The 26665-nt window shown below is 37.8% G+C and overlaps 1 pseudogene; it reads left to right on the top strand.

Moving 5' to 3' along the window:
* The first annotated feature begins 16638 nt into the window (after positions 1-16638).
* LOC110543064 (vomeronasal type-1 receptor 90-like) lies at positions 16639-17568 on the top strand (annotated as a pseudogene).
* The last annotated feature ends 9097 nt before the right edge of the window (positions 17569-26665 follow it).

Below are 26665 nucleotides of genomic sequence, written 5' to 3'. Positions count from 1 at the left end.
TGTAATAGAAAGAAGCTGGAAAGAGCCCAGATGCCCCTCAACTGAAGAATGGATGCAGAAATTGTGGTACATTTACATAATGGAATATTATTCAGCAATGAAAAATAAGTAAAACATGAAATTTGCAGATAAATGGTGGAACCTGGAAAGGATTGCTCAACCATGTTTATAGCAGCTTTATTCATAATAGCTAGAACCTGGAAGCAACCTAGATGTCTCTCAACTGAAGAATAGATACAGAAATTGTGGTACATTTACATAATGGAATAGTATTCAGCAATTAAAAACAAGGAAATCATGAAAACTGCAGGTACATGGTGGGAACTAGAAAAGATCATTCTGAGTGAGGTATTCCAGAACCAGAAAGTCATACATAGTATACTAACTTATAAGTGGATAATGGACATATAATATAGGATAAACCTATTAAAATCTGTACACCTAAAGAAGCTGAGATAGACAGAGGACCCTGGGTAAGATGATCAATCCTCACTCTGAAAGGAAAACAGGAAGGTCATTGGAAGAAGGAGAAAACAGGAAACAGGACAGGAGCCTACCACAGAGGGCCTCTGAAAGACTTTACCAGCAGTGTATCAAAGCAGATACTGAGACTCATAAACAAACTTTCCCTGGGCAGAGTCCAGGGAAACTTAGGAAAGAAGCTGGTGATAGTAAGAACCAAAGAGGACAGGAGTTCCAAAGGAGAACAACAGAACAAAAATATCTGGGCACAGGAGTCTTTTCTGAGACTGATACTCTAACAAAGGATCATGCATGGAGATAACCTAGAACCCCTGCTCAGATGTAACCCATGGCAGCTCAGTATCCAAGTAGGTTCCCAAGTAGGAACTGGGACTCTCTCTGATATGAACTCAGTGGCTGGCTCTTTGGCTGCATCCTCTTCTTGGGTGGGGGGCAACCTTGCCAGGCCACAGAGGAGGAAATGCAGCCAGTTCTGATGAGACCTAATAGGGCAGAGTCAGATGGAAGGGTAGGAGGATTACCGCTATCTGTGGACTTGGAGAGGGGTATAGGAGGATGTGAAGAAAGGAGGATGGGATTGGGAGGGGATGAATCAGGGGCTACAGCTAGAATACAAAATGAATAATCTATAATTAATATAAAAAATAAATATAAAAATGGGGTACAGAGCTATACCGATAATTCACAATAGAGGAATCTCTAATGGCTGAGAAAGACTAAAAAGTGTTCAGTGTGCTTAGTCATCAGGGAGATGCAAATCAAAATGACTCAAAGATTCCATTTTACACCAAGCAGAATGTTTAAGTTCAAAAACTCAAGTGACAACACATGCAGGGGGGGATGTAAAGAAAGTGAACACTCCTCCATTGCTGGTGGGGATGTAAACTTTACAACCATTTTGGAAATCAATCTGGCACTTTCTCAGACAATTAGGAGCAGTACTTCCTCAAGATTCAGCTATACTACTCCTGGGCATATAGCCAAAAGATGCTCCACCATACAAAAAGACATGTGCTCAACTATGTTCATAATGTCATTATTCATAATAGCCAGAAACTGGAAACAACTGAGATGTTCCTAACCCAAGCAATGGATATAGAAATTGTCATACATTTACACAACGGAATACTACTCAACTATTAAAAACAGAGAAATCATGAAACTTGCAGGCAAATGGAAACAACTAGAAAAGATCATCCTAAGGATATCCCTACTATAATCCACAGACCCAAAGAAGCTAAGAAACAAAGAGGGTCTAAAAGAGGCTCCAAGAATGTCACTCAGAAGGGGAAATAGAATAGACAACAATAGTTATGAAGAAAATTGAACTGGGAAGGAGATAGAATTTGTAGGGAAACTAGGGTTGGGATCAAATGTGGGGAGAGCAGGGCAGGAAGTTAAGAGTGCTGGGAACAAAAAGAAAAACTGAGGGAGCACGTTGCTTTTTCAAGCTGGAGGCCTATGACAGGATGGGCTCCTGGAATGCAGATAGGTTTTGTAGTTGTTGTTGTGGGACTTTGGAATTTGGAGAACTGTTCAGAGGATATAAAAATGCTAGGGCACCACTAGGAGTGTATTGGGATAGTTTTAAAAACTATTTAATTTACGTTTCTTATGCCTCTTCCTTCCTTCTCCACCACAAACACCCCAACACCAGGTAGAAGAGAAAGGTTAGAGGAAAGAAGGGCTTAGTTTTCCTTAGCTACTTCCAGGCTGGTCAGGGTAGTCAGGTGCCTTGGAGCAAGTCCAATCATCATTTCAGAATTATTTCCAACTTCTTGTCACACTGCATCAACACCAACTAGGAGCAGCAGGTGGAAAGCACCACCAGCATCTTCTTTCTCAGAGCCCCCTCAACACTCTTTGGGTTCTGACATTTATTCTCTGTCAGCATCCTCAGAATTAAACTATTTGTAGCTGGCAAAGAATCACTCTCAGAGCCCGCATGAAGCAAATAGTTTGCAGCTGTTAATAATCTGAATCAGCCCCATATCACACAGTTGCAATTAAAACAAAAATATGTTTGCTTATCATAAACTCAAACTTTCATAGCAGGGCGGCTGTTTGGCCTGTTGGTGATTATATGCTGTTGCTTGCTGTAGATTTTTGTTTGTGAAGTAGTTCTGTGCAGCGATATGAGAAGACGAATTTATATGTTCTGACCATGAACATCAAACTTGCCCAAAGGAACACGGTGCCCCTAACTTGTTATTTGCTAAATTAGACCCTGAACCCACTTTGGAGGCCATCCCAAATATTCTGGAGTTAAGAAAGATACCTTAGGGAATCCAAAATGTTTTTCTAATATTTCCACATTCTCACCATCATGTGTGGTCACTTGAGTTTTTGATCTTAGTCATTCTGACAGGTGTAAGATGGAATATCAGAGTCATTTTGATTTGCATTTTCCTAATGAGTGAGACCACTGAGCATTTCTTTAACTGCTTCTCCACCATTTGAGATTCCTTTGTTGAGAAATCTTTGTTTGGCTCTATATCCCATTTTCAATTGGATTATTTAGTTCATTGGTATTTAATTTCTTGAGTTCTTTGTATATTCTGGATATTAGCCCTTTGTTCTATGCAGGATTGGTAAAGATCTTTTCCCAATTCATAGACTGCTCTTTGTTCTTTTGATAGTGTCCTTTGCTTTATAGAAGCTGGCCCAAACCTAAACATAATAAAGCCTACATACAGCAAACGGATAATCAACATTAATGCAGAAAAACTCAAAGCAATCCCACTAAAATCAGGGACAAGACAACCTTGCTCATTCCGTACATGTCTCTTCAATATAGTTCTAGAAGTTCTACCTAGAGAAAGAAGACAACTAAAGGAGATCAAAGTGATACCAATTGGAAAAGAGAAGGTACAGTATTGCTATTCACAGATGATATGAAATTATTCATAAGCAACCCCAAAAATTCCACCAGAGAACGCTGCAGCTAATAAACTCATTCAGCAAATTGGCTGGACACAAGACTAATTTAAAAAGTCGGTAGCCCGCAAGTATACAAATGACAAAAAGTCTGAGAAAGACTTTAGTGATACAACACCCTTGGAAATACCCACAAATAATATAAAGGCTCTAGGGATAACTCTAACCAAGGAAGTCAAAGACTTGCATGACAAGAGCTTTAAGTCTCTGAGGAAATTGAAGAAGATAGCAGAAGATGGAAAGATCTCCCATGCTCATGGATCTGTAGGAGTAACATAGTAAAATGGCTATCTTACCAAAGGCAATCTACAGATTCAATGCAGTCCTCATAAAAATAGCAACACAATTTTCCGCAGGACTTTATAGAACAATTCTAAACTTCATATGGAGAAACAAAAACCCAGAATACTGAAAACAATCCTATACAATAGTAGAACTTCTGGAGGCATGCTTGACCTCAAGCTGTATTAGAGAGTGATAGTAACAAAAAAGTTCATGTTATTGGCATGGAAATAGAGTGGTTGATCAATGGAACTGAATCAAAGACCCAGAAGTAAACCCACACACCCACGCACACCTCATTTTTGACAAAGAAGCAAAAACCATGCAATGGAAAAACAACACCATCTTCAATAAATGGTGCTGGTCTAACTGGATGTTTACATGTAGAAAATGCAAATAGATCCATATTTGTCATCCTGCACAAAACTCAAGTTCAAGTGTATCAAAGACCTCAGCATAAAACTAGATACACCAAATATGCAGGAGGATAAAATGGGGAAGAGCCTGGAACTCACTGGCGAAGGAGGCAACTTCCTGAACAGAAGACCAACAGATCAGGTTCTAACATCAACAATTAATAAATGGAACCTCTTGAAACTGACCATTTCTATGATGCTATTGTGAATGGGAGTGTGTCTATATATTTTAATTTTGCTTTTCAGAAAAATAATCATAGATTTGTGCCAGTTGATTCTGCTGCCATACTGCTGCATTTGCTTTTTGTTTCTAGAAATGTTCTGAGAATTCTGGGATCTTTAATGTATACTTCATGTGATCTACAGAATGGATATTTTGACTTCTCTCCTTATGTGGATCCAGGCAATTTCCTTCTCTTCTCTTCTGTTGTTCCAGCGAATCCTTTGGATACCATATTGCAAAGGAGTGTGGATAGTGGGCATCTTTGTCTCATTCTTGGCTTCAGGAGAACTTCATTTAAGATATTGTTTGCTGTGAGTTTCTAACCTGTATTATGTTAGGAATGCTCACTCTAGTCCTGTGTTTTCCTGTTATCATAAATGCATTTTATTTTTTCAGATCCTTTTTTTTCTGCATTTACTGAGATGGGTGTGTGGGTTTTGTCATTTATGTGGTTTCTTATATTTATTGACTTGTGTTTGCTGAACCATCCTGACTTTTCAGAGATAAAGCCAAGTAATTGGGGGTAGACTTTTTTTCTTGATGTATGCCTGTATTCTGTTTGCAAATATTTTATCATTTTTGAGTCTATTCTCATCAGGAATATTGGCCTGTAGTTTTTCTTTTTCTTTTTTTCTTCTTTTGTCTTGTCTTTTCTTATTTCAGTTTTTGTTGAGTCAACACTTGTTTTGGCGAAACAGTCACACTTGCTTTGTAGAATTATTATTTTTTTTCTTTTGAAACATTGTTGGAAAGACTGGCTCTAGATTTTCTTCGGATATCTGGTAAAAGTCTGTGAATCCATTAAGTCATAGACATTTCTTGGCTGAAAGGCTTTTTATTATTATTTAAGTGTCTTCATTTGTTATTGGTCTATTTATCTTGTTGACTTCTTGGTTTAATTTTGCAATTTGGTATAACCTTGAAAATACTACAGGTCTTTTTGATTTTCCTACTTAATGGAGTACTCATTTTAAAAATATCCTCTTACAATACTCTAAATTCACTTGATATCTCTTATAATGTTTCCCTGTTCATTTCTGATTTTGTTAATTTGGATCCTCCCTTTGTTTCTGTTGGTTTGTTGGGCCAAATGCTTGCCGATTACATTTATTGTTTCTTTTTATTGTTTTCTTTGTTTCTGTTCTGTTCATTTCTGCTTTTAATATTATTTATTTCTTATCAACTGTGTTGTATTTTACTTTTTTCAGCTTTTTGTGATGTATAATTATGACATTTATTTCTGCTGTTTGTTTCTGATTTTTTTAATGTAGGCACTTAGAGCTATAAATTTTCCTCATATGATTACTATAGATGTATCCCAGAAGATTTTTTATTGTTTTCATCATCAAATAATTTCAGGAAATTATTATTTCTCCATTGATATATTCTTTGACCCCTTCATCATTCTGTAATGAACTCTTTAATCTCCATGAAGTTTTGTATTTACTAGACATTTTCTTCTTATCAATTTAGCTTTTATTGCAGTGTGGTCAAATTGCATACAGGGAGTAATGTCAAAGGTTTTTTTTTTTCATTTCTAATGACTTCTAATGATTTCTTTTTCATTTCAGGATCCAGAGTAATACATGTCTTCTTTGTTGCTTGGTTAGAATATTCTCTAGGTATCTGTTAAGTCTAGTTGATGTAATGTTATATATTTATCTGAGGTTTTTGTTTATTTTGTTCTGGAAGACCTGTTTTTTGGAGAATGTTTGGTATTGAATTCAGTTAGTAATTATGGACTGGTGTTAATCTGTGAATTTTATTCCAGGAGTAGATCTTTTTAATGTAATTGGGTGTCCCAGAAATTTATGAATATATATTTAGGGTAGTGATGTTTTCTATTAACTGTTTCCTCTATTAGAATGTAGTGTCCTTTTATTTCACCTAATCAGTTTCGGTTCAAAGTCTATTGTATCAGATGTTTGGATAGTGACTCCTGCTTTCTTCCTGGTTCCATTTGATGGGGTTACTTTTGTCCATCCTTTTACTCTAAGGTGGTACCCATCTTTAAAATAATGTTTCTTGTAAGCAACAGACAGATGAGTTTTGTTTCTTGCTCCATTCATTAACTCTCTGTTGAGTGCAGAATTGAGGACATTCATGTGTAAATTATTGTTGAAATGTGTGTGTTAGTTCTGCCCATCAAATTGTTAATTTTGGAGTTGTTCTCATTGGCACTCTCTGTTTTGATAATTGTGGCTTTACATTTTTTTTCCACAGTGTCTCTGCTATGCTCATTCCTCTCTTCAGCCTAATGAAATGCTTCCTGTGTTGTCTTAGGTTTATTTTTTTTTAATATAAATGCTTTTTTGGCTGTATACTTTTTGGAAAATTGTTCCTCTTTTTTCAGTCATAGCAGTATATCTCTGTATATATTATTTTAGTTTGGATATCATTTAGGACCTGGGCTGTCTTATTGCAGGCTCTTCTGGCTATGAAAGTTTTCCTTGAGGAATCAACTATTCCTGTCCACTCTTTTCCTGGAATTAGGCAAGTTCACTTTTCCATTGGATAGGTTTTCTTTATTTGTGACTTGTCCTTTTTCCCGTAATGCTTTCAGTCCACTTTGTATTTGTTCTTTTGTATAGTTAGTTTTTAACTACATAATGATGGGAATTTTTGTTTCTGCCATGTATCCTTTGTGCATTTGTATTTCTATGTGTGTGTATATTTATGCACTTTTCTCCTTGTGTTTGCCATTAATTTGGGATTACTTTTCCCCATCTGTGCCTGTAATTTCAAGGTTTGATTTTTTTTATGTGTTCCACATCAACAATACTTTCCAGGCATGTTCTTTATGAACTGAGCTAATACCCAGGCACAAGCCCAATTTCTACTGATAATATAGTTACCTTACCTCACTCTGTGTGCTCTGTAAGAGAGGTTCGTTTCCCGTAGTGTTTGGAGGAAGTGAAATTTTATTAATTTTATAAAAAGAGCTGTTAATACCCAGGTAAGACCCTGAAGCCACTGTCAAGTAAGCAGGGAGGCCACAACAGATGTTTTGGAAACAGGAAGGATACCTCGGTGAATGTTTTACTATTTGTTTTAAATAGAATATTTTTATTGTTACTTTTGTTTTGTTCACAAGGATGGGATCAGTTAATCCACACAGACAGGCATGGCCTGGGGAGAAGAGCTCATACACAGGAAACCCAGAGCTCAGGTGTTCCTACTCTGCTGTTCAGCTGGAGTTAGGAAAGTTCACTTTTCCATTTGATAGTATCACTTTCTAACAACCTCAAGGACAAAATTGCCTTCTTCAGATGACAAGATAATTATGGGTCTAGTGGGAGATGAGCTGATGACATATCTTTCTTATAACTATTTCTTAGGGCCTCGTTCTACATGGATGTTTGTCAAAGGCCCAGACCGGTGAGTGTTTATTTCTCTTCATTAACAGTGAGAGCTGTATATAGGTGGTAGAAATAAGCAGGATTATTTGTAAAAAAAATGACTAGAGAATTCTCCATTTAGAGTATTACTTTTAAGCCTTATTGTATAATAAGCATAAAATGTATTTTGGTAGACATAAAAATTTCACTGTAATGATGACTAAAAGAACATAGATTTGACTTACTGTGGTCTCTGGTGATAACATATGTGACAGTAGAAGGGCACTATTGAACATCAGACAGGGCCTAGCAGAAGGGTGAATAGAGAGACAGGAAAGGCTAATAGGATGGATGTCATCAATGGCTATCATATATGGAATGAAAATATAAAACCCATCATTTTTACAATAAATGTACATTTATATATATATATGAAAATAGCTCTAAATGCATACTTTAAAGAACATACCTGACATAGGATTCTCCTGGGTGTGTACTATAATATTTCTAAGAATATGATTCCATCTAGGTACTGTCAACTGTCTTAGTTTTCCATCCTTAACAAAACACTGAAATAACTTAGAGGAGGAGGTGAAAACAAAGAACAGACATTTATTGGTTTGCAGGAGTACATTTGTTATATTAAGGTACATTAAATTATATTTTTTATTTTTCCTTATTTTCTCAAGTATGACTGTATGTGTTTAATTACATGAAACATAAGCTAAAAATATTCAACTAATATCATTAATTCAATGTTTCTCATCAATGACCTAGTCTGCTAAGTTTGCATATACTTGGGGAATCTTAGGAAAGTTTCAGCTCAGGTCCTAGGAAAACACAGATATTGCTGATACTATAGAAGTTTTTTAAAAAATTAGATAGATTTATTTATTCTATTACAATGATTTCTAATAAAGTTTATTTTTTGGAGTCATTCAGTAATTTATTAAACAAAAGTAGAATTTTTTAAAAAATATAAACAGGATAATTTTCTGAAGGTTTGTAAGAGTTTTGATTAAAATGCAATCAATTTTAATGTTTCCCTCTCTATAAATTGAAATGTATAATATTGCTACTGATAAAATATGAGCAAGCTTTCCATTACCAGTGAGAAAAATGTTCTTAAATCTTGAATAGTATAAAATTATTTAAAGTCAAAATCCCTAAGGTTTTCTCCATTACTTAAAAATAAAATTTTTCATTAAAACATACATTCACAAAGAAATACCAAGTAAATTTATGCACAGGTGATGAATATCACAGGTCCATTTTTATTTTGCTTGAACATCATTTGCTAATGTAGATAAGAGAACCAAATGGACAATGAAGGCAGCTGTGGTGGCACATGCCTATAATCTCAGCACTTAATGCTTAGGCAGGAGCACCATGTGTTTGGTTGAAGTCAGTCTGAACTACAGGTTGAGACCTTATTTCTTTATGTCTTAATCCCCTCTCTTTCTTTCTCTAACATGCACATGTAACAAAATTAAACTGAAAAACAGATAATGTAAAATTATGAAATAGTTTTTTTAAAGGGAATAAATAATGTCAGTTAATGTCATTGAGTTAGTGTCACTGGCCACAGAATATAAATACCATAAAAAACAAATTGTAGTATGAATTTATGCTTTCAAACATTACAGAATTTTCAGTTGGTTTTGTGTGACTTACACTAACTATCAGCACTGGTACAACATTAAAGACCAGGGATTTGATGAAGTCAAATCAAGTCGTCCAGAAAAGAGAAGACACATTCTCCATTTTCCTTAAAGTTCATTTATTTCACTAACATATTTTACCTAATTCTCAGTTCTCACTCAAGTGATGTGCAGGTATTCATGTTAGGAGCCCCCACACATCATATGCTATAGCTCTATTCTTAGACTCAGAATTCCATCAATCTCTCTCTCTCTCTCTCTCTCTCTCTCTCTCTCACACACACTTTTCCAGGGAACATTTTTATATCATTATCTAACTTACACTATACAACTTGTGATGAATCTCTGAGCTTGATGGCTTCCCCACAGTCTCTGCAGTGACCCTCCTGTTGCTGCTGCTTCATCTCAGGGGAGCTGGATCGTAAGTGTGAGGCTGTAATATTCTAGTCAGCATCTGTGTGCTTCCAGTCACATCTGCACTAAACTCAATTTCCAAAGAACAATTCGTGCATTTAAATTGTTTAAGAGTATCATGTAATATATATGAATTAATACCTTATTGGTAAGTGATCAGCATTTATTTTTGCTGTCCTTAACTATTTTATAAAGGTTTCATGGAAGTAGCCTGGGTGGCTATGGTCTTCTTCTCCTGAGATTACTGAAGATCTATTCTTGTTGCTGACAGTGGACAGTTCATCAGGTAACACCATGCACCTAGTCACCTGAAAGTCCCACACTCACTTTATGCTCTCTGAGCAGTCATACTGCTTTTAGGTCATTACCCACTAAATATGGTAAATCTTAAAATGAAAATGACACTTTACTTCTGGCATACTTGTATGCTTTCTGGATTACTAAATTTCTACTAAGCAGAAGGCAAATATCAGCATAGTTTATAAGACAAGTCTATTCTAAAATCGAATACTGTGATAATGAAGTGGTAAAGCGTTTTTTTCTTGGAAAAGTTTAGAGCTATGCACAAGCAGTTCTTCGTCTTTTGTTGCCAGAGTCTTCAGACAGCTGCCTGCACACTCTTTAGGTCTGGGTCAATCTAACAGTGACAGCCTCTCCACTATGATGAATGTGTATGGATACACTTTGAGTTTTATTATTTACATCTGAAATTACATTTTAAATTAGGGTGAAAGCCCCCAAGCACTGAAATTTCTTTTTGTTGGTTTTTTTTTTTTTCAAATAAAAAATGGGTTTGCTAAGTGAATGCAATGTTGACAACTCTGTAGCCATGGCAGCTATGGTCTTTTTTTTCTCATCCAGTCTTAGCTTCAGTGAACCTCAGAGAAAGGTGTCACTTGATCATTTAGAAGGTATGTCACTACTAGATGAGACAAACATTTAGGAAGCAATAGATATGAAGTAGAAAGATTGAATAACATACCTTTGGAAAAAGAAAAAAAACATTTTTTTAGAATACTATTTTTTACATTATGATCTTTTTATGACATATTACATGTGCGATATTAATAAAGTGTAGATATATAGTTCATGAAAATTATATATATATATATATGATTTGTGCATTTGTGATTTTAAAATTGGAATAAGGTTGTTGCTCTTTTAATTTGGAGACCAACACTTGAATAAGGTATTATCAGGGAACTTTTATTTATTTATTAAATATTTTTCATATATGAATATTTTGCTTGCATGTATGTCTGTGTATCACTAGTGTGCCATGACAGAGAGGGCAATGGATCCCCTAGAACTAGAGTTATAGATTGTTATGAGGCACCATATCAGTGTTGGGAATCTAATCCAGGACCTCAGCAAGAGTTAAAACTGCACTGAAACAGATTCATCTCTCCAGCCCATCTCCTGGATTTTTAAAGAACAGACAATCACTGTGTGGCTATCTATGTGCATGTTGGTGAGAGAAACAGATGTTTGGCTCTAGCGAATGGAATGAATTCTTTTTTCTACTAGACTGAACTCTTTGGGCACACAAAAAAATTTGTGAATATAAAATGTGTGATTAATGGTGTTGTATTCAGGGAAATGTTATACTATGTTCTCATCCATTAACTTCTTCATTAGTTCTATACATGCATGCATGCATACATCTATACATGGGAATTATAAAAGTGAATTTGAAAATATACAAATAGAGCTGCTATAAACATGGTTGAGCAAGTGTCCTTTTTGTGTACTTGAACAAACTTTGGGTATATACCTAGCAGTGGTATAGCTGGGTCTGGAGGAAGCACTATTCCTATTTGTCTTAGAAAGCGCCAGATAGCTTTCCAGAGTGGTTGTACCAGTTTACATTCTCACCAGCAGTGGAGGAGGGTTCCTCTTTCTCCACAACCTCTCCAGCATGTGTTATCGCTTGAGTTTTTCATCTTGGCCATTCTGATGGGTGTAAGGTGATATCTCAGGGTCGTTTTGATTTGCATTTCCCTGATGGCTAATGAAGATGAGCAGTTCTTTAAGTGTTTTTCTGCCATTCGATATTCCTCTGTCGAGAATTCTCTGTTTAGCTCTGTTCCCCATTTTTTAATTGGATTACTTGGATTGCTGCTTTTCAGCTTCTTTAGTTCTTTGTATATACTGGATATTAGTCCTCTGTCAGATAAAGGGTTAGTGAAGATTCTTTCCCAATCTGTAGGCAGTCGTTTTGTTTTGATGACGGTATCCTTTGCTTTACAGAAACTTTTCAGTTTCATGAGGTCCCATTTATTGATTGTTGCTCTAAATGACCCAGATGTCCATCAACGGTGGAATGGGTACAGAAATTGTGGTATTTTTATACAATGGAATACTACTCAGCAATCAAAAAGGAGGAAATCATGAAATTTGCAGGCAAATGGTGGGATCTAGAAAAGATCATTCTGAGTGAAATATCCCAGAAGGAGAAAGACAAACATGGGATATACTCACTTATATAGACCTATAAGATATGACAAACATAATGAAATCTATACACCTAAAAAAGATAATCAATTGAGTGGACATGATCAATCCTTGTTTAGAAAGACAGATGGGATGTGCATTGAACGTATGACAGGAGTCTACTGAACGCATCTGAAAGACTCTAACTAGCAGTGTTTTCAAAGCAAAGACTCATGACCAAACCTTTGGCAGAGCACAGGGCATCATAAGAAAGAAGGGGAGTTAGTCTGATGGGGAAAGTATAGGAGCTCCACAAGGACCAAATATATCTAGGCACAGGGTCTTTTCTGAGACTGACATTCAACCAAGGACCATGTATGGATATAACCTAGAACCTCCACTCAGATGTACCCTGTGGTAGCTCAGTAACCAATTGGTTTCCCAAAGTGAGGGGAACAAGGACTATTTCTAACAGGAACTCAATGACTGGCTCTTTGGTCTCCCCACCCCCGAAGGGAGGAGCAGTCCTGTTAGGCCTCAGAGGAGGGCTTTGCAGCGAGTCCTGAAGATACCTGATAAAACAGGGTCAGATGAATGGGGAGGAGGTCCCCCCTATCAGTGGACTTGGAAAGGGACACAGTGGAGATGAGGGAGGGAGGGAGGGACTGGGAAGGAATGAGGGATTGGGACTCGGCTGGGATACAGAGTTAATAAAATGTAACTGATAAAAAAAAGAAAATATAATTGCTCACAAGAACCTGAGTCAGTATAACCATTTTCTATATCTCTATCACAAAGCTGATTTTAAAGTACTGAATTAAGTTAATTCAATAATAATCTTATATAGGTAACCAGGCCAAATAACTTACATAAGCATCAAAGGTAAGACTGTTGAGTGAAACTGTAAAAATGTCTGGGTGCTAGTGATGTATAACACTTGGACCTTGTGTTCCACTGCATGGGGAGGAATCTCTTAAAAAGAAATTTCCAAAGACCATCAATATATATTGTTCTTCGGCAAGTTAATGTTTGTTATAATGCGTGGAAAATAGTACTTGTCTTACTGTAGCACATGTTCTCTAGTTGGTGGATCCTAGTTCCACATCTTCGGATGTGATTATGTAGCCTGTAGTAACTACAGAAACTAAAAAGAAAAATTAGACCATTGCCAGAATAGGGGTTGTTGTGGGAACAATAAAGAGCAGAAATGCAGGGTACAAGTAAGTATTCAGGGAAATGGAGTGACAAGGATCCTTATGCAGGAAGGAGTGAGGTAAGCACAGAAGGTCTGAGGAAGATAATGGTGAGTAGAAGAACACAATTGATCAGATAGGGAAATGGGAAACTGGATGGGCTCTTAGGTAAGGGCGAGGAAGATATATACAAAAAGAGGTAGTTAGGTAAAATAACAACATGGATTGCTGAAAGAGACATAAGGAATCATACTGTTTCCTCAAGACTCAGCTATACCTCTCCTGGGAACATACCCAAAAGATGTTCAAACATACAATACAGACACTTGCTCAACTATGTTCTTAGCAGCTTTACTCAGAATAGCCAGAATCTGGTAGCAACCTGGATGTCCCTCAACCGAAGAATGGATAAAGAAACCATGGCACATTTACACAATGGAATATTATTCACCTTATTAAAACAAAGAAATCATGAAATTTTCAGGCAAATGGATGGAACTAGGAAAGATTATCCTCAGTGAGGTAACCCAGACCCAGAAAGACACACATGGTATGTAGTCCCTTTTAAGTGGATTTTAGCCATATATTACAAAACCTAAAAAGCAATAAATAAAGCAATCCAATTAAAAAAATGGGGTATGGAGCTAAACAGAGAATTCTCTGTAGAGGAATATCGAAGGGCAGATAAACACTTAAAGGGATGTTCAACGTCCTTAGCCATCAGAGACATGCAAATCAAAACAACCCTGAGATTTCACCTTATACCAATCTGAATGGCTGATATCAAAAACTCAAGTGACAACACATGCTGGAGAGTTTGTGGAGAAAGTGGAACAATCCTCCATTGCTGGAGGGAATGCAAACTTGTACAAACACTATGGAAATCAATCTGGCACTTTCTCAGACAATAAGGAATAGCGTTTCCCAAAGATCCAGCTATACCATTCCTAGGCATATATCCAAAAGATGTTCAAGTATACAACAAAGAAATTTGCTCAACCATTTTCATAGCACCCTTATTCCTAATAGCCAGAACTGGAAACAACCCAGATGTCCCTCAGTTGAGGAATGGATACAGAAATTGTGGTACATTTACACAATGGAATAGTACTCAGCAGTTAAAGCAAGGAAAGTATGAAATTTGCAGTCAAACAGATTGAACTAGAAAAGATCATCCTGAATGAGGAATCCCAGAAGCATAAAGACACATATTGTATATACTCACCTGTAAGTGTTTATTTGCTATATAATATAGGATAAACATACTAAAGTCTGCACATGTAAGAAGGATGACCCTTGGTAAGATGATCAATCCTCATTCAGAAAGGCAAAAGGCATAGACACTGGAAGAGGGAGGAAACAGGGAACAGGACAGAAGCCTACTTCTTCTTCTTACAGAGAACCTCTGAAAGACTCTACCCAGCAGGGTATCGAAGCAGAGGCTGAGACTCATAGCCAAACATTGGGCAAGGAATCTTATGAAAGAATGGGGAGCTAGAAAGACCTGGAGGGGACAGGTGTTCCACAAGGAGACCAACAGAACGAAAAAAATCTGGACCCAAGGCTCTTTTCTGAGACTGATATTTCAACCAAGGCCTATGCAAGGAGATAACCTAGTCCCCTACATAGATATAACCCATGGTAGCTCAGTCTCTAAATTGGTTCCTGGAAGGGAAACAGAGACTGTGACACAAACTCAACAGCTGGCTCTCTGATCACCTCAAGCTGGGTGTGGGGTGGAACAGCCTTATAAGGCCACAGAGGAAGACAATGCAGCCAGTCCTGATGACAGCTGATAGGCTAGGGTCACATGGAAGTGGTGGAAGCACCTCCTCTATCCCCCTATCAGTGGACTAGGGAAGGGGTATGGGATTAGAAGAGGGAGGAAGGGTGGGATTGGGAGAAGACAAGGGAGGGGCAACAGCTAAGATACAAAAATGAGTAAATTATAATAAATAAAAAATAAATAAATAAATTTTAAAAAAAGAAAGGTGTCTGAAGTGACAGGAGCTTCACAAGAAGACCAACAGAGCCAAGTAACCAGGGCATCAAACAAGGACCATGCAGGAACTGGACCTACCTGCCCTACAAAGATTAAGCTGATGGGCATCTTAGATCTCATGGGGGTCCTCTAGTAAGGGAAGTGGGGACTCCATCAGACACAGCCACACTGGCCAGATTTTTGATCACTTTCCTTTTGTGGGACTGCCTTGCCAGGCCACAGGAGAAGAAAACATGCTTAGTCCTGATGGAACTTGATGAGCTGGGCTGGATGGGAACTGAAACTCCACTTTTCTGAGGAAAATGGGAGAAAGAAGAGGAAGGTAGAGAGTCTGGGGAAGGGAGGATAGATGGGACTATAACAGGATATAAAGAGAATAAAAATAAAATTAAGAAAAGAAAAAAAATATTTACTTACGGCCTTCATCCCCCAAAAAAGTAAAGAACAATATCATTTGTCTAAATAGCTCGAAGTTAATTCTTTAATCCTAAATTGGAGCTTGCAAAAGGTTTAAATGTTATAAGAACTGCACTGGAAGTCATCCAAGTCCACTTACAACCATATTGGTTCTACAATTAATACTGTGTGGAAAGTACAGAAAATGTCTCCAAAGGCATCTATGTCTTCAGTTTTGTATGCTGAGGATGTAAGATTTCGTGGAAGAATAAGCAAACAAACAAAAAGAGAATTGAAATAGAACTTTTGTTGATTCAAAGTGAGATTATCATGAATTATTCCTGTGATTCAATTAGAAATTTGAATGAAATCATTGTTAAAAATACCACATAGTAAAATCATAGACCATGAGACTGACTCACCTGATTGTTTGGATTCTTTTAGTGATTTTTTTCTTCAGACTGACACAATTTTGTTCAGTTGTACAAATGTGATTAATATTTTGTGATCCTCACTACTATTTTAGGTGGCAACAATAACATGAGGCAATTTAAATCAAAAGGATTGTTTTTCTAAGTTGATATGCAGGTGCAATACAGGCACACAAAGTATGTGTTCTGTATAGATATGAATGTGGATGCATTTGTTAATCTATATGTGCTATATATACAAGCGACACATGGAGGCTATATACAAATGTAGGCTATGGTGGACAGTCTGGACCTTCAAAAGTTAAAAATATGGATTAATAAAAAATTATTGAGGAAAATGGAATTATGATACAGACATACTGTCCAAATAATTACAAGTTTGATGGGAAATCTTTTTTTTTTTTCAGATATAAAAACTATGTTTCCACTATGGTCTTAGGATGAATACACTTCTCACCTATGTCCTCATTAAAGGATGTCCTTTATATTCAAGCTGGGCTTGGAGTCCTGGCCAATATGTTTCTCCTTTTTTCCTATTCTTTCACAATCCTAGGTCAGAGACCTAAGCCCATGGACCTGATGTCTTGTCAACTAACCTTCATTCACATAATGATGCTCCTCACAGGAGGAGACATTTGGCTTACAGACATATTTGAGTCACTGAACATTGAGAATTACATCAAATGTAAGACAACTTTCTACATACACAGGGTGCTGAGAGGCCTCTCTATCTGCATCACCTGCCTCCTGAGTGTGTTCCAGGCTGTCACTATCAGTCCCAGGAGCTCTCTGTTGGCAAATTTTAAATGTAAGATGAAAAAATACATGATCTATTCTTTCTTATATATTTGGTCTTTCAATTTGTCCTTCAATAGTTACCTGATCTTCTATATTGGTGGATTTACCAATGTGAGTGAGACCAACCAGATGAAGGTCACTGAATCCTGTGTAGTCTTCCCAATTTACTACATCATCAGGGGATTGTTTTTAACAGTGACAACCTCCAGAGATGTGTTTCTTGTTGCAGTTATGTTGACCACAAGTGTATACATGGTGATAATCTTATTGAAACATCAGAGGCAATGCAAGCATCTTCATAGCATCAGCCACCAGAGAGCATCCCCTGAGAAAAGGGCCACCCTGACCATCTTGCTGCTGGTGGTTTTCTTTGTGATCTTATACTGGGTGGACTTTGTCATCTCAATTACCTCAATCCTTGTGTGGATGTATGACCCCTTCATCCTGACTATTCAGAAATTTGTGATGAATGCCTATCCCACCATTACTCCTTTGGTACACATCAGTTCTGATAAGAGAATCATCAATGTGCTGAAAATCTTGCAGTTAAAACGCCACTAGATTTTTTTTTTTTCAATGCAGTTTATTCAGGAACATTGAACAATCCTCAGACCCCGGGGAAAGCCAGCCCACAGCTTAAATAGCCTCTGGGTAGCCAACCCAGGCGTGCCACGGGGGCAATGCAGATAGGTCCACATACATGGAAGCAAGCCAGATCCTCGGCCTTAGCCAAATGTGGAGTTGTTCGTGACAGAGAGCACTCACCATCGGGAAGGTGGAAGGGGGAAACCAGCTCCATCTTTAAGGCATCGCATTCCGCAGCTCTCTACAGTTCCCCCTTTTTGTTTTAGACGCATCAGGCAAGAGTAGAGGTCTGATCTCTGATATTAGAAATAAATTGGGACTTTGTACAGATGTTCATTTAGGTGTCATCCACCCAAAGAGCATCAGACCCGTCCGATACCTTTTTCTCAGAGGCGGGACCTGGGGCATCAACCCGCATGCAATCAGACATGCTCTTCTCTGGGTCCAAAGCGGCTGACCCTGAATGCAGTGCTTAGCCTCGCATCCTGAGCGTATCATTTTAGCTTTTTATGGTATCCAACCATGCTTGGGGAGAATATCCTGCTTCAATGGCTGTAAAGGCCTGAATGATCATGGCTGCGTCACACTGTTGTGAGACACTAATCTTGCATATATACCACAGGCAAACCAAGGAGACCAACACCAGAAGGCCTGCTAACACTCCCATGCCTGCCCATTCCTTCAGATGATTCATGGCTGCAGCAATCCATGTTGATAATCCTGTGGCTAATCCTGCGTCCACTCCGGTAGAATTTACTGTGACAATGGCCACTCTCAGCTGCTCCATCGTAGTATCGAATTCTCCAGTCCAATTACCTAAAATATAGCTCGACAATTGTTTAGACAGATTTGAAGCACAGGAAAAATTCTCATGTTGTATGCTAGTGACACAAAGTCCAGCATACTTTCATTGACAGCCAGGTTGAGCGATTTGCCATAGGGTATCAATTTGCTCCTGCAAGAGGTCAATCCTCTGATTGAACACCATCAAGCTTCCTTTTAGTTGAGCATTAATTCCTTTATGTACAACTAAGGCATGAGCTACATTGGCTAAATGATTATTCAGGGTCTAAGCAGTCTGCCCAGTATGACTCATGGCTAATGCCCTGGTGGTAGCTCCAACAGCCGTCAATGAGATGGTAGTAACAATGGTGGCTGTAGTTCCAAGATCCCTTTTCTGTCTGAAGAGAGTCATAGCGTGACGGGCATCAATGGGCACAGGCACCCAGTGAGGCATGCGAGTAACCAGGGCATACATAAATTTACTAGCATTCCAGCATTGGGCAAAAAAGCAAGTATCATTACCACAATTACTTGGCTCTATCTGGCTAACAATGAATAAAAATGGGGGATATAGACAAACAGGTGTGGGCTTATAGGAAATATTATGAGAAGCCTTAACCCCTCGTTGGAACATCCTGCGTCAGTTCTAGAACTAGCAGTGGTGGTGTCCGAGGTCTGAGTAGGTTCAGGAGACCATTGCCCCCAGGGGCGAGACATGCTCCATGCCAATTGACTAACTCCATGTTTTCCTCCAATTTTGAAAGTCATTTAAGGTTCTTAAATTATTTTTTTCCCTTTTTTCTTAAATTTTTCATCAATTACACTTTATTCATTCTGCATCCCCCCATAAGCCCCTCCCTCCTCTCCTCCCAATCCCACCCTCCCTCCTCCCTCTGCTTGCATGCCACTCCCCAAGTCCACTAATAGGGGAGGTTCTCCTCTCCTTTCTGATCTTAGTCTGTCAGTTCACATCAAAAGTGGCTGTATTGTCCTCTACTGTGGCCTGGTAAGGCTGCTCCCCCCCCCCAGAGGGAGGTGATCAAAGAGCAGGCCAATCAGATTATGTCAGAGGCAGTCCCTCTTCACATTACTATGTAACCCAATTTGACTCTGAACTGCCCTGAGCTACATCTGTGCAGGGGTTCTAGGTTATCTCCATGAATAGTCCTTGTTTGGAGTATGAGTCTCTGGGAAGTTCCCTATGTTCAAATTTTCTTGTTCTGTTGCTCTCCTTGTGGAGACCCTGTCCTCTCCAGCTCTTACTATTTCCCAGTTCTTACCTAAAATTCCGTTCACCTGCCCAACAGTTGCCCATCAGGCTCAGCATCTGCTTTGATAGTCTGAAGGGCAGAGGCTTTCAGAGGCCCTCTATGGTAGGTTCCTAGGTTGTTTCCTGTTTTCTTCTTCTTCTGATGTCCATCCTCTTTGCCTTTCTGGATGGGGATTGGACGTTTTTGTTAGGGTCCTCTCTCTTGCTTAGTTTCTTTAGATGCACAGGTTTTAGTGGGTTTGTCCTATGTTGTATGTCTATATGAGTGAGTATATACATGTGTGTCTTTTTGCTTCTGGGACAACTCACTCAGGATGATCCTTTCCAGATCCCACCATTTACCTGCAAATTTCATGATTTCCTTATTTTTCATTGCTGAGTAATATTCCATTGTGTAGATGTACCACAATTTCTGCATCCATTCTTCAGTTGAGGGGCATCTGGGTTGTTTCCAGCTTCTAGCTATTACAAATAAAGCTGCTACAAACATGGTTGAGCAAATGTCCTTTTTGTGTACTTGAGCCTCTTTTGGATATATGCCCAGGAGTGGTATGGCTGGATCTTGACGAAGTGCTATTCCTAGTTGTCTGAGAAAGCGCCAGATTGATTTCCAGAGTGGTTGTATAAGTTTACATTCCCACCAGCAGTGGAGAAGGGTTCCCCTTTCTCCACAACCTCTCCAGCATGTGTTGTCACTTGAGTTTTTGATCTTGGCCATTCTCATGGGTGTAAGGTGAAATCTCAGGGTTGTTTTGATTTGCATTTCCCTAATGGCTAGTGAGGTTGAGCATTTCTTTAAGTGCTTCTCTGCCATTCGGTATTCCTCTACAGAGAATTCTCTGTTTAGCTCTGTTCCCCATTTTTTAAGTGGATTACTTGGTTTGCTGCTTTTCAGATTCTTTAGTTCTTTATATATACTGGATATGAGTCCTCTGTCAGATAAAGGGTTGGTGAAGATTCTTTCCCAATCTGTAGGTGGTCGCTTTGTTTTGATGACGGTGTCCTTTGCTTTACAGAAGCTTTTCAGTTTCATGAGGTCCCATTTATTGGTTGTTGCTCTTAGAGCCTGTGCTGTTGGTGTTCTGTTCAGGAAGTTTTCCCCTGTACCAATGAGTTCTAGGGTATTTCCCACTTTTTTTTCAAGCCGATTTAATGTGTCTGGTTTTATGTTGAGGTCTTTGATCCACTTGGACTTCAGTTTTGTGCAGGGTGACAAGTATGGATCTATTTTCATTTTTCTACATGTAGACATCCAGTTAGACCAGCACCATTTGTTGAAGATGCTATCTTTTTTCCATTGTATGGTTTTGGCGTCTTTGTCAAAGATCAGGTGTCCATAAGTGTGTGGGTTTATTTCTGGGTTCTCTGTTCGGTTCCATTGATCCACCATTCTGTTTCTATGCCAGTACCATGCAGTTTTTAAAACTGTTGCTGTATAGTACAACTTAAGATCAGGGATGGAGATACCTCCAGAAGATCTTTTATTGTAGAGGATTGTTTTAGCAATTCTGGGTTTCTTGTTATTCCATATGAAGTTGAGAATTTTCCTTTCCATGTCTGTAAAGAATTGTGTTGGTAATTTGATGGGCATTGCATTGAATCTGTAGAATGCTTTTGGTAAGATGGCCATTTTTACTATGTTAATCCTACCAAGCCATGAGCATGGGAGATCTTTCCATCTTCTCATATCTTCTTCTAATTCTTTCTTCAGAGATTTGAAATTTTTTTCATGCAAGTCTTTGACTTCCTTGGTTAGGGTTACTCCGAGGTACCTTATTTCATTTGTGGCTATTGTGAAGGGTGTTGTTTCCTTAATTTCTTTCTCAGCCCTTTTGTCTTTTGTATACAGGAGGGCTACTGATTTTTTTGAGTTAATTTTGTATCCTGCCACTTTGCTGAAGGTGTTTATCAGCTGTAGGAGTTCCCTGGTAGAGTTTTTGGGGTCACTCACGTATACTATCATATCATCTGCAAATAGTGATAATTTGACTTCTTCCTTTCCAATTTGTATCCCCTTGATCTCCTTCAACTGTCTTATTGCTCTAGCAAGGACTTCCAACACTATGTTGAAGAGATATGGAGAGAGTGGGCAGCCTTGTCTTGTCCCTGATTTCAGTGGGATTGCTTTAAGTTTCTCTCCATTCAGTTTGATGTTGGCTATAGGCTTGCTGTATATCGCCTTTACTATGTTTAGATATGTGCCTTGTATCCCTGATCTCTCCAATACTTTGAACATGAATGGATGTTGGATTTTGTCAAAGGCTTTTTCAGCATCTAGGGAGATTATCATGTGGTTTTTTTCTTTCAGTTTGTTAATATGGTAGATCACATGGATGGATTTCCGTATATTGAACCACTCCTGCATACCTGGGATGAAGCCTACTTGGTCATAGTGGATAATATCTTTGATGTGTTCTTGGATTCGGTTTGCAAGTATTTTATTAAGTATTTTTGCATCAATGTTCATAAGGGAGATTGGCCGGAAATTCTCTTTCTTTGTTGAGTCTTTGTGAGGTTTAGGTACCAAGGTGACTGTGGCTTCATAGAATGAATTTGGTAATATTCCTTCTGTTTCTATTTTGTGGAATAGTTTGAAGAGAATTGGTGTTAGCTCTTCTTTGAAGGTCTGGTAGAATTCTGCGCTGAAGCCATCTGGTCCTGGGCTTTTTTTGGATGGGAGACTTTTGATGACCACTTCTATTTCTTTGGGGGATATAGGTTTATTTAGTTGATTTACCTGGTCCTGGTTCAGCTTTGGTAAGTCAAATCGATCAAGAAAATTGCCACTAGATTTTTTTGAAGGATTTTTTCTTCTTTGAAAAATTATGAAAAAAAAATAAATGTTAAAAAAAAATAAAAATGATGAATTCATTGTTATTTATATATGAAAGTGTGGGCCAGCATGTATGCACATGTGCATTCCTGATGCCCTCAGAGTCCTGAAGAATATAAAGCAAGCCTCAATAGATAAAAGAAAATTGAAATAGCCACTTGTATTTTATCAGATCACCTTGGATTAAAGCTGGAACTCAGCAACAACACAAAGAACAGAAAGCCTATTAACACATGGAAACTGAAAAACCTTTCTACTCAAGGACCACTGAGTCAGGGAAGAAATAAAGAAAGAAACTCAAAATTTCCTTGAATTCAATGAAAAGGAAGACACAATATAGCCAAATTTATGAGACATAATGAAAATGATGCTAAAGGGAAATTCATAGTGCTAAGTCTCTTCTTTCAGAAACTGTAGAGTTCTTATACTATCATATTAAACACACACCATAAAACTCTAGAATAAAAAGAAGCAAACACATCTGAAAGAAATACATACAGGAAATAATCAAACTCAGGGCTGAAATCAGCAATTTAGAGACAAGTAGAATGATAGAAAGAATTAATGAAGCCCAGAGCTGGTTCATTGAGAAAACAAACAAGATAGAGAAACCCCTAGTCAAACTAACTAAAATGAAGAGGGAGAGTATTCAAATTAACAAAATCAGAAATGAAAAAAAAATGCCCATGTTCTACAAAATTGAAAAACTTTGTTTTTCTTTTTGTTTTGTTTTTTGTTGAGAGACTTTTAATAAGTGCCACTATTTCCTAGGGGTTACAAGATTATTCAGTTTTCCTGCCCTTAAATTAACATCGGTAAGTCCTATTTATCAAAAAAAAAGTATCCTCTTTGTTTAGATTTTCCAATTTCATAGAATATATACTCACAGCCAAACATTGGGGAATGTGTCAGGGAACTTGTGGAAAAATGAGAGGAAAGAGAAAAGGACCTGGAGGTGACAGGAGCTTCATAAAAAGACTTCATAAAAGTTATAGCCAAAATATCCAGGGCCCAGAGAGGCTTGTTGGTACTGAAGCAACAACCATGCAGGAACTAGACCTAGGCCCACTACAAAGATTTAACCTATGGTAGGATTAGGCCTCATGTGGGTCCTCTAGTAAGGGAAGTAGAGACTGAATTGGACACAGACTCACTTGTCCTCTGTCAGATATAGGGTTGGTGAAGATCCTTTTCTACTCTATAGGCTGTCATTTTGTTCTGATAACTGTGTCTTTTGCTTTACTAAGATTTTCAGTTTCATGTGGTCCCATATGTTGATTGTTGACCTTAGAGGCTGTGCTGTTCCTGTTCTATTCAGGAAATTGTCTCCTGTGCCAATGAGGTCAAGGTAGGAGGGGAGTTGGTAGGAGGTGAGAAAGAGCGGAAGAGGGATATAGATAGATAAAAAGATAGATAGATAGATAGATAGATAGATAGATAGATAGATAGATAGGATCAGATAGATAGATAGAGAAATTTCTAAGGCTTTCCAAGAGCTCAAGTTCCAGGAGAAAGGTAAATAAATATACTAATTATCACTTCCAGAAGTTTAGAGGCCACCTAGGACATACCTCCTGTTGTGTATTGAAATCACCTACTGTTAATGGATTCATGTTAATCTGTGTCTTTTAATCCAGTTGTAAAATTTGTTTGATATGAAATTGGGTGTCCCTGAATTTGATACAGATTGGTTTAGTGTGGTAATGTCTTCTTGGCCAACTCTTTCCTTGATTAGAATGAAGTTTATCTCTTCTGATTAGTTTTAGTCCAAAGTCTATTTTGTCAGACCTTAGCATAAGGACACCTGCCTTCATCATTGTTCCATTGTAGCAATTTTTGTCAATTCTTTTACTCTGTAGTGCCTATCTTAAAAATTAAGAAATGTTTCTTGAAGCAGAAGGTAAACAGAATTTATTTCTTGATCCATTCAGTTTTTCTGCAGCTTTTCATTAGAGAACTGATGCCATTCACGTTGAAATTATTATTAAAATGTGTGTTTTAGCTTTCGTCAACATGCTGTTGATTTTTGTTGTTGTTTTTTTTTTTCACTGTGACTTTATGTTTTAATACTTATGGCTCATATTTTTTCACATTTAAAAAACAAAGTCCTTAAAAAGAAAGTTAAATAATAATAAGAGTAAACCATATAAGCATGGGGAATTGTTTAGAAAAATTATATGCAGAAAATGATATTAAGTTAGAAAGCTTTAATCTTGCATATATACCACAGGCAAACCAAGGAGACCAACACCAGAAGGCCTGTTAACGCTCCCTTTCCCGCCCATTCCTTCAGATGATTCATGGCTGCAGCAATCCATGGTGATAATCCTGTGGCTAGTCCTGCATCCACTCTGGTAGAATTTACTGTGATAATGGCCACTCTCAGCTGCTCCATCGTAGTATCGAATTCTCCAGTCCAATTACCTAAAATATAGCTAGACAATTGTTTAGACAGATTTGCAGCACAGGAAAAATTCTCATGTTGTATGCTAGTGACACAAAGTCCAGCATACTTTCATTGACAGCCATGTTGAGCGATTTGCCTGTGGTGTATATTCAAGATTAGAGTCTCACAACAGTATAATGCAACCATGATCATCCAGGCCTTTACATCCATTGAAGCAGGACAGTCTCCCCAAGCATGGTTGGCTACCATAAAAAGCTAAAATGTTATGCTCAGGATGCGAGGCTAAGCACTGCACTCAGGGTCAGCCTCTTTGTACCCCAGAGAAGAGCATGTCTGATTGCATACGGGTTGATGCCCCAGGTCCCGCCTCTGAGAAAAAGGTATCGGTCAGGTCTGATGCTCTTTGGGTGGATGACACTTAAATGAACATCAGTACAAAGTCCCAATTTATTTCTAATATCAGAGATCAGACCTCTACTCTTGCCTGATGCGTCTAAAACAAAAAGGAGGAACTGTAGAGAGCTGCGTAATGCTGCGCCTTAAAGATGGAGCTGGTTTCTGCCTTCCACCTTCCCGATGGTGAGTGCTCTCTGTCACAAACAACTCCACATTTGGCTAAGGCTGAGGATCTGGCTTGCTTCCATGTATGTGGACCTATCTGCATTGCCCACGTTGCCTGCTGGGGTTGGCTACCCAAAGGCTATTTTAAGCTGTGGGCTGGCTTTCAGGGTCAGATGATTGTTCGAGGTTCCTGAATAAACTGCATTGAAAAAAAAAAGTTAGAAAGCTTTAAAAGAGAAATAAGAAAATGTACATTGAAAATGAAGTATATGTAGAAAGAAATAAATAGATAAAGATGTTTCGAAAGATGCATAGATGTCAAAGAAAGTAAAGAAACTGAACACAAACAGTCATAGAGAGGACTAATTAAGTTTCCAAAGGAAGGAGAAAGAAAAAAAATACGTAAAGATGTTTTCCAAATGTGCATAAAAGGTAAGTTCTCCAAAAAAGAGTGAGCTAGAGTAAAAAAAAATATTTTCTGTGTTAAAAAAATGGAGAATTATAATACAGAGTTCACCTGGCCCCTGTACAATGTTCTTTGGATTATTAGCATAAAATAATTATATTTTTCTGTAATGATTACAATTTATATATCCTCTTTAAGAAAGATTACAAGACTTAGAGAAGGAAAACCACACTTAGAGAAGGAAAAAACTGTAAAATTAAATATTGGAATGGGGTGATAGAAAAGAGATTGGAAAATCCTTTGATGAAGAATAAAGGCTCTCAGAATATGGAACTACAACGATAACACTAAAAAGGTATTTCCAGATGAGAAAAATCCACAGAAGCATAAGGAAACTGTTGAATACTAGCCCACAGAGATGCTAGACAACATATTTTCAGCTTGAACAGCGAAATCTGATGAGATATAATATTTATATTTATATTGTTAAATATCAGTTGCTAGGTGAAGGACAATATACTGAATTAAGAATATACTTTCTGTTTAAAGATGTCACCTTATAGCAATGTTATAGATTTGCTTAAATGTTTCACTTTGTAGAGTATGGAAAACTACAATTTGTACCATACCATAGATACATATTTAGATTCCAATGGGCTTTTTCTTTAAAGTCTGAAAAAGATGATTCTGAGATTTGACATTTATTAGAGGTGATGGCTATCTTGGAAATGCCTTTACATTTTTAAGCTGATGACACATCAACATATGTATTTATTACAATACAACAATACTTTAGAAATTGTGGTATGAAAC

Source organism: Meriones unguiculatus, chromosome 3 (assembly GCF_030254825.1).
Source record: "Meriones unguiculatus strain TT.TT164.6M chromosome 3, Bangor_MerUng_6.1, whole genome shotgun sequence".
NCBI lineage: Eukaryota > Metazoa > Chordata > Mammalia > Rodentia > Muridae > Meriones > Meriones unguiculatus.
The sequence above is the reverse complement of the archived record's forward strand: the minus strand, read 5'-3'. Positions and strand labels throughout refer to the sequence as shown.